We start from the raw sequence: 8,141 nt of genomic DNA, 5'->3' as shown, positions 1-8,141 counted from the left end.
TCTCCTGCCCGTCTCTGGGGTCCGCGCTGATAGCCGCGGCTCGCACCCGTCTCTGGAGCTCCTTTAAGCAGCGCTCTTAATCCCCTCTCCTCGAGCACCAGGAAACAAAGAGGGAAGAAAAAGTGTCTTGCCTCTTTGGCAGCTCCAGACATTTTCCTGGACTCCCTCACGGCTGGCTGTGGCGCATTAGTCCCTTAAGGCTGTGTTCCCTGGGATCCGACCTCCAAAGCCAAAGCCTAAGCTCCCAGCCCCCGCCCGTCCTGGTGGGTGAGCAGACAAGCTTCTTGGGCTGGTGAGTGCTGGTCGGCACCGATCCCCTCTGCGGGAATCTCTCCGCTTTGCCCTCCGCACCCCTGTTGCTGTGCTCTACTCCGCGGCTCCGAAGCTTTCCCCCTCCGCCACCCGCAGTCTCTGCCCGCAAATGGGCTTCCTAGTGTGTGGAAACTTTTCCTCCTTCACAGCTCCCTCTCACTGGTGCAGGTCCCGTCCCCATGTTGTTGTCTCTGTTTTTTCTTTTTTCTTTTGCCCTACCCAGGTACGTGGGGAGTTTCTTGCATTTTGGGAGGTCTGAGGTCTTCTGCCAGCGTTCAGTGGGTGTTCTATAGGAGCAGTTCCCCGTGTAGATGTATTTATGATGTATCTGTGGGAAGGAAAGTGATCTCCGCGTCTTATTTTCCGCTACCTTCCTCAACTCCATACTACTATTCTTATCTGAAGTAAAAAAAATGCATCTAGTACAAAGTGTTGATAAGAGTATGGAACCTAAAGAACTCAGATAAGTTTCTGGTGGAAATATTAATTTGTACAATCATTTTGAAATACAATTTAAAATGATATAGTGAAGATGAACATGTGAATATATTATGACTCAACAGTTTTATTCTCAGTCGTATACATTGCTACAACTCTTGAAAAATGTGCACTAGGGGAAATGCACATAATACCTCATAACGTAACAGTAAAAAACCATGAAACAGACTAACAGTAAAAAACCATGAAACAGACTAAGTGCCCTTTATAACAGACAAATAAATTATGGTAAGTCACAAAATGGAATACTGTAAACTCTGAGAATTAATAAACTCTTGCCACATAAGGCAACATAGGTAAATCTAAGAAATATATAAACAAACAAAAAAACAAAAATAAGGGTGGATAAAGATGATTGTTTCTACGAAGATCAAAACCAAGCAAAACTAAGCATCATATTGTTAGGCATTCATAAAAATGTGCTAAGCTATTTTTAAAATATAGGAATAACCTTAATAAAAATTAAGGTTATTAAGGCAGTGTTGTCAGGTGTCAAAAGAGTATTGTCAGAGAGCAACAGGGAGTTTTCTTTAATGAAATGAGCAATTTAGGCAGAAGTTGCACAAGTATGGAAACTTGTGTTGCATAGCCACTACCTGCACCAAGCTGTTTAAATTCAGTTTTTCAGCTATACTAGCCACATTTAAATGTTTAATAGCTACATGTGTCTAGTGGTCATTATATTGGATAGAGCTGATTATAGAACACTATAACTTTCTTTCACTGCAGAAAGTTATATTAGACAGCACTGTTTGCTATAAGCTTCATGTCTATTAAATATACTTTTCTGTATCAAGTACTGCATAAAGATTTTAAATGTACTATCTTTTAACCTAGTAATCTATTTATTTCAATGTACCTTAAAAAAATACTATGAAATACAGATAAACATTTTAGGCGTAAACATGATAATTGCAGCATTATTTAATTTTGAAAAAAGATAAAGACCTCAATATCTAACCAAAGAAAAAATTGAAGGTAATTATGACACCTCAAAAAAAATCACAATTTGTAATAAATAAAAAGCTATTTTACTGACTTGAGAAAGCTTCTGAAATAAATGCTAGGTTAAAAGGAAGGATACAAAATAAAATATTTTGTGTATTCTCAACTATTAAAAATTGAATATAAACAAGATGGGAGAAAAAACAACAACAAAAATTGTACAAATAATAACATGAAAACAAACATCATAGACCCTGTTACAATTGCTTTACAAAAATTAAGTCTGATATTCCTCATAAGAACCCAATTTCATAGTTACCATTTATTTCCTTTTTCAGACAAAGAATATGATAAACAGATAAGTTATATAGCTTGCCTAAGATCACACAGCTAACAGGTATCAGAGTTGGGATGCAAATCCAGGCATTCTGGCTATCAACTTCAAAAGGTTAAAACTGATACCAAGATTTAGTCTGACTTTATTTATTTTACTTTCCACTTTTGCTTTTAGGGAAGTGTGTGTGTGTCTGTGTGTGTGTATAATTTATGTGATCTATACAAGTAACTTAGAAGAAATATAGTAAGATTACAGAACAGTCGTAGTGTAGCAACTAAAGTGGAGGCAATGGCCATGACAGAGGGAGGATGAAACACTGAGAATCCTGATGTGGAACTCAAGGCAATAAGGCATAAATTCAGGCATAGCTAGTAAAAGCAGTCTAGCAGGGAATTAGTGATGACAGAGTGGTCTTGATCTATCAGGTAAACAATCTGACCTGATAGAAAGACCAAAGCCAATTTTAAAGATACAGACATCGTTAAGTTATAAATCAGTGGCTGCGATGACAAGTTTCATATATGATACATATGGAACTTTTGTTATGTCTTTCAACCAACAACTGTACATAATTGAATAATTACAACAACATCGAAAATGACAGTAAGAGTTCTTTTACGTGAAATAAGAATTTTGGAGTAAAGTAGCCATGATTTGTCACCAGAGATTATTTCTCTTACTCCTCCAGCAATTACTATTGTTCAACTGAAATATTAAAATAATTCTGTTTTTTGTTAAAGAAGAAAAGTTTTTTATGTTAAAGAACTGAGAAATTTTAATTTAAAAACCTAAGCAAAATAATTTAAGAATCACCTATAATGTTTAATTCACGTAAAACATATACTATATTTTTCTATTTATCTTTTTTCTTGTGAGTGCATATGTACTTTTAGATGCTTCTTTTTATCTTCTAGTTCAAGAATCTGTATTTAATCCTTCTTACATATTCACAGTCATTCTAGATTTTTTGTCTCTGAATTTTTATTGAAACATAATATATTGCTGAAAAGTGCAAAAATCATACATGTCAGCATAATTAAATTTCACAATTGGAGCATGCTATGTGCTCACAACCCCACAACCCTGAGCATAAAACAAAAAAGAAAAAAGCCCAGCATATAAGAAATGTACATTTTTGTGTGTCTGGATAGTTTTGTTTAAAATGCCATTCATTAAAATCAGTCATACTCTTGCATATAACATTGGTTCATTCATTCTAATTCCATTATAGTATTATATTGTGTGAAAATGCCATCATTTATCTGTTCTAGCTTGGATGGCTATTTATCTAATTTTTTACTATTACAAGGAGCACTGTTATGAAAATTCATGGACATTAATTTGGAGATCAGATGTATGCATTTTGTTGAATATAGTCCTTGGAGTATAATTCCAAGTTCATAGGGTATGCATATGTTCAGCTTCAATAGACACTGACAGATACAGGTATCCAAAGGAGTAATAATGGTTTAAATTCCCACCAATAGTGAATGATAGTTTCAATTGCTCTGCATTTTGCTAACACTTGGTATTGCCTTGTGTTTTAATTTGCATTTTGCTGTACCCAAAAAAGTTGAGCACTTTTTAATATATTTACTATTCATTTTGGATATCCTTGTTTAAAGAGATGCCTGATTAAGACTTTTGCTTTTGCTTTTTCAGTTAGATTTTTCAGTCTTTTTGCTATTGATTGGTAGCTATTTTATAAAAATGCTGGATATGGGTCCTTCATCAGATGTATTAGTACATATATCTTCTTCTACTTTGTAGCTTGCTTTTTCACTGTCTTTGTGGGTTTTTTTTAACAAATGTAAGTTCTTACTATAAATGTAGTCTAATTTGTAATTTTTAAAAGAAATCTTGTGTTGTTCATGGTAATAGTTTGTCCTTATAAGTTTCTTCTAAGGTTTTCCTGTTCCTCTATTCAAATTTAGATTTGAAATTCATCTGGAGGAAATTTTCCCCTGTAATACAAGTCCTGTTTACTACAAACACTCTCAGCTTTAATTTATTTGAAAATGTCTTTGTTTCACTTTCATTATAAAAGTATATCTTTACTGGTTATAAACTTCTAGGTTGGCAGTTATATTCTTTTAGCAATTTAATAATGCAGTCCATGTTTTCTGGCTTTCATAGTTTCTGGTGAAAAGTCATTCCTTACTCTTCTTATTTCTGCTCCCAGAATATATTCTTTTTTTTCTCACTACTTCTAAGATTTCTTCTTTGCCCTTTTTCTTCAATAGTTGGACCAGGATATACCTAGATGTGATTTTCTTTGTATTTATTCTGGATGGGGTTTGCTGAGCTTCCTGAATTTGTGATTTGGTGTCCTTTTATGCTTTGAAAGGTCTTAAACATTATAACTTCAAACATTATAACTTCAAACATTGGTATTACCCTAATGTCTCCTTTTCTTTCTGGACTCTGGTTACACTCCACTTAACATTTTCAATGTGCCCTAATTTCTTCTCATGCACTTATTTTTCTTTCCTGTTTATTTCTGTGGCTCAATTTAGGTATATTAATATGACTTCGAGGTTACAAAATCTGTATTTTGTAGTGACTAATCTGTGTAGTGGACACAAAGATGGACCTATCAGCCTTCAAGCAGTAACTTGTTGCCCCACATGCCAGTTGAAAGCCCACTATCAGTATCTTCAGGCTTGATTCAGCTGCAAAGAGCTGCCCTGCCTAAGAGAACCCTTCCTGGGGCAGAACACCCTTCCCACCTTTACTGGGAGTGTTCAGAGAAAGCAGGTTATGATGATGTTTTGGAGGTGGATTACTTGCTGTCAACCTGGCAATGAGGATTACATCCACGCTTGTAGATGGAGCACAGGAAACCCCTAGAACAATAAAGCAGTTCAATTGTTAAAAACCAGTGGTGGTAAATCAGGATGGCATACTCGATAGTAAAGAATGTACTGGTTGGTGTGACTTATTGATTGTTTGAAAATATAGGGCGAATAATAATTATACAGTGATTTTGGGTGGATATTACTAAGCTTTAATACTCTAGAAAAAATAATAAAAAGCTACAGGCAACTCACAGACTACTGAAAGCCAAGTGTGAGGGCCAGAGGACCTTCCTAGCAATTTAAAAAGAGGCTCTTATCTCTTACAATGGGAGGGGAGAGCTGAGGACTAGTCCCAGGACTTAACAGAGTGGTAGAATACGATAGAAGTTTAAACATGCAGATGAAGTTGTTTCTCTCTTTGGGTGAAAGCTCAGTTTTGGGAAAAAAAATGGGACGCTGACAGTTGGGATGGGACATCTGTTAAACTTTGTAACTCTCTCAGATCACTTTTAACCCTTTGACCCTGCTGCAGTAGCCCACTTCTTCCTATTAGGAGCTAGCACCCCCAGTTTTCTTGAAGACAGTGCAGAGTCCTCTCACCTGCATAGTAACATGTGCCCTCCTTAGGATATGTCCATCACTCCCCTCCCAGACACTAGCCTGTAAACAGGGTTATTTAATTCACAGCATAACTCAGCCAATTATCATGCTGAACTTGATAAGAGGGGAAAAGAGATCACACCGCAAAAGAGCTGAAGACTTGGCCAGAATATAGTCTAAGGAACTGGGAAAGTATATGTGTGAAGAGATTCCAAATATTCTTGTAAAAGGACAGAACCTAAGTTTGGCTAGGGAAGAGTTTATTGACTTGGGAGCACTCAATTGAGATACATTTTAACACTATGGTAAGGACCTCAGAAGAAGTTCCAAACTAGCTACCAAAGTGGCTCCTAAAACCTGAAAAGAGAAACAACACTGTTGAGCAAAGCTGAAATGCCAGCACTGCTGAGGCAGACAGTGGAGGAAGAGGTCAAAGGTGATGGAAGTAGGCGTGCTGGAATATGTACATAATATAAGGCCAAAAGACCCAATAGATTATGTTCCACAGTAAGACTTAGAGATTACATTATTTACCATGGCCATAAAGAATGGGCTGGTGAGAGAAGTATCAACATTTACTAAAACAGTCAGTGATGAAATGCTGTTTTGAGGTCAGAGCTGAAGGAAAGAGAAGCTGTTACATGACTAAGCTTACTGCCGGTAAGAGTAACAGTAGAGATGATAGGACCCTGAAAAACAGAGAACAACAGATAACAGGTGGCGACACTCAACTGCCAAGAACAAAGTGGACACAATATTCATGAGTCACAGGATCAGAATGACATCCAAGGAAAACTGACCCACAGTGATTGTTAATACACAGTGGTATCACACAGGACAGCCAATAAGGGTACTACTTAGCTTCTACCGTCAGAGAAAATCAAGGATAAATGACTAGGAGACTAAGGGCAATTGTCCCCAGTTAAAAAGTCATATCCTTTGCCCAGTTTCCAGATCTGAGTAGTTTTTCAGACTAGAAATCCATATGCTAGAGAAGAGAAGAGACTGGGATTTCCAGCAAGCATACTGCACAACTTTTTACATGACTGTAGGCAGTGATCAAAATTCATGGATCTTTATACCTGAAAAGGGTTCATTTTATTGTATATGAATTATGTCACAATGAAACTTAAAAACAGAAAAATTAATTCAAAGCATGCCCTAATCCACTACCATTCTTCTTAAAATCCTCCAGTGGCTACACATTACTTTTAATCTTTTCAGCTGCATTCTCTGGACTCCGTTTTACTCTTTTAGCTAATCTTATACAATTCTTCCCCTTGTGGTTAGATGTCACCCTGGCTCTTCAAATCGCCTGACCTTCACAGTAGGGTTTGTGTGCCTGCTAATTAATCCCCCCACATCTATAACATATCAACATAAGCATCAAGTACTTTAAAGAAGCCTTTTCTAAATGCCAAAATCTAGGTAAAGCCCATACATGTAAGTGCTTTCATACAAAGCACTTACTTCAGTATATACTTAACCATTCATAAGTGCAATTATATGATTGATGCTTTTCTCCCCACAGTAATCCAAAATATTATTAGAGCAGAGGTCCATTTTCTTTTCTACATCATTTTACCTCAAGGACTTAGCACAATGTCTGGCACATACCATGTGTGGAATAAATATATTTCAAACTATAAGATAAATAGATATTTTTATCACATGATTTTCTATCTTTATTACTAAAAGGTATTGGGGATTATTTATTCCTTTATGTGTATTACCATGTGTATTTTAATGATAAGTATCAAATTTACTGGGTACTCCTATATCTTGCCTTAAATAGTCAGTAAAAATGACTTTTAAACTAAATTCCTTTATAATAATCATGAATGCTCTTTTGTACTTATTCCACAGGAATCATAGAGTCAAATGAAATGTTAATTGGCATCCAATTTGAGTCTTAAAGCACTACCAAATATAAACTCTAAATAATTACCATTTAAAATATTCATTAAATTTTAGATGGAGAATAATTGCCATTTTAAAACCTTTATGGAATTAGCTATGACCAACCTAGGTAGTTCTGAGAAAGAATTAGATGGTTTAAATAAACACAAAACACTAGTAAATAATATTTTCTGCAAACATTCACCATTGTTTATGTTTTTAGACCCTGTGCTTGGTTTAGTAGATTTCTTATCTTATGTGTTTCTCAAAGCATAAAATCTAGATGGTTCAAACAGCCATCTGCTACATTCTATGAAATTTTTTATGTCCCTTGTTATCTCTACGCCTGCACATCTGGTTGTGTTTCTGTTGAAACATAAAATATTCAGATTCTTTTCATATGAACCTTAAATAATACTTACCAAGTAAACATGACAATTGATAAAAGACAAAATGGAAATAAACATCACAGTGAATTAATGATTGGTTACCAAAATTTGAGTGTAGTAATCCAGCTTTAACTTACTATGTTACTTGTGAATATTTAATTGCTAAAAAATAAGACTAGAGATGTGTGTGATATAAAATTTATGTTCAAAGTGGTGAAATAAAACAAACTTCCTCTCAGAGTTTTAAATGTGGTTAAATCCACTTCTTTTATGGTGATGATCATATAAATCAAGTTGTATATGTGATGTCTCTCTCTCTCTCTCTCTCTCTATATATATATATATATATGCCTCAAGGTGGCA

Source organism: Lipotes vexillifer, unplaced genomic scaffold (assembly GCF_000442215.2).
Source record: "Lipotes vexillifer unplaced genomic scaffold, Lipotes_vexillifer_v1.1 scaffold716, whole genome shotgun sequence".
Taxonomy (NCBI): Eukaryota; Metazoa; Chordata; class Mammalia; order Artiodactyla; family Lipotidae; genus Lipotes; species Lipotes vexillifer.
This window is presented reverse-complemented; position numbering follows the sequence as displayed.